Raw genomic sequence first — 1,740 nt, forward strand, 5'->3', positions numbered from 1 at the left:
CCACTGTTAAATGCATAGGAGAGAAAGCAAATAGGTGGAAAGAATACACTGAAGACTGTTATGAGGGGGAAAACTTGACTGATGTGACTAAAGTAGAAAGAGGTGTCGCTGGGGAAAAGATAGGGATCAAAATGGTTCAAATGTCTCTGAAAACTATGGGACTTAACATCAGAGGTCATCATGTCCCCTAGAACGTAGAACTACTTAAACCTAGCTAACCTAAGGACATCACACACATCCATGCCCGAGGCAGGATTCGAACCTGCGACCGTAGCGGTTGCGCGGTTCCAAACTGAAGCGCCTAGAACCTCTCAGTCAAACCGGCCGGCAGATAGAGATTCAGTAATCGAATCAGAACTTAAAAGGTCTTAGGAAGACTGAAGATCAAAGATGGCAGAAACGGTAGATAACATTCCATCGGTATTCCTAAAACGATTGGGAGAAGTGACAGCAAATCCACTACCCGCGTTGCTATGTAGAATGTGTTAGTCTGGCGTCATAGCATTTTACTTTTGGAAAAATATCATCCAAATAATTCCAAATACTGAAAGAGCTGAAAAGTGCGATAATTATGGCACGATCAGTTTAACAGCTCACGCGTCCAAGTTGGTGACATGAATAATGTAGAGAAGAATAGAAAAGAAAATTGAGGATGTGTTATATGACTATCAGTTTGATTTAGGAAAGGTTAAGCACCAAACGGACGGTTCTGACGTTGAGGTTGATAACGGAAGCAAGACTAAAAAAGTAACATAAAGACTCGCTCATAAGATTTGTCGACCTGAAAAAAGCGTTCGACAGTATCAGATGGTTCAAGATGTTCGAAATTCTGAGGAGAGTCGGGTAATATTCAGTATTGTAGGGTTTATAATAACTGTGTTCTTTATAGCTGTGTAGGCAACGGCCTTGCCGCAGTGGATACACCGGTTCCTGTGAGATCATCGAAGTTAAGCGCTGTCGGGCGTGGTCGGCACTTGGATGGGTGACCACCCAGGGCGCCATGCACTGTTGCCATTTTTCGGGGTGCACTCAGCCTCGTGATGCCAATTGAGGAGCTACTCGATCGAGTAGTCAAGAATACCATCATAACGACAGGGAGAGCAGTTTGCTGACCCCACTCCCCCCCCCCCCCAATCCGCATCCTCCACTAAGGATGACACGGCGGTCGGATGGTCACCGTAGGCGACGCGTGGCCTGACGACGGTGTGTGTGTGTGTGTGTGTGTGTGTGTGTGTGTGTGTGTGTGTGTGTGTGTGTGTATGGTTGTGTATAATAATAGTGTTATTTATGATCATTCAAAGGAGAGATCCGGCAGAAATATGCGTAAAGACTTATTATAGGTTAAGGGAACATTTTACAGACTTTGACACATTGAGCCACAATATTCGGAAGCGGCAGCAGTCGAACAAGGAGGCCGTTGACCAGCGAAGTTCGTGCAGCAGCAGTCAGTGCTTCGACAGGTCAACGACCAAGCAGATGAGCAATACTTCAATGGAGAACAACGACCAACGCAGTTCGGTCATTAGCGGTCATTGCTGCAGCAACTGTCATCATACTGAACTCAGGTGCATGATATATCTGGCGATGCGGAGGAGGACGACAGGGCACTGCTCTACCACGTCAGCATACAGGTATAACAAGGAAAGCCGGAATGTGTGTCGACATTGGTCATGTTTCTGCCCAACGTGAGAAGCATAGATAAACGATCGAAGGGTCAGTCGCCGCCCTAGAAACTTCGGG

At 46.3% G+C, this 1,740-nt stretch overlaps 1 pseudogene; it reads left to right on the top strand.

The window, feature by feature from the left end:
- The first annotated feature begins 896 nt into the window (after positions 1-896).
- Positions 897-1,014, top strand: LOC126482469 (5S ribosomal RNA; annotated as a pseudogene).
- The last annotated feature ends 726 nt before the right edge of the window (positions 1,015-1,740 follow it).

Source organism: Schistocerca serialis, chromosome 5 (genome assembly GCF_023864345.2).
Source record: "Schistocerca serialis cubense isolate TAMUIC-IGC-003099 chromosome 5, iqSchSeri2.2, whole genome shotgun sequence".
In the NCBI taxonomy this organism is placed as follows: Eukaryota; Metazoa; Arthropoda; class Insecta; order Orthoptera; family Acrididae; genus Schistocerca; species Schistocerca serialis.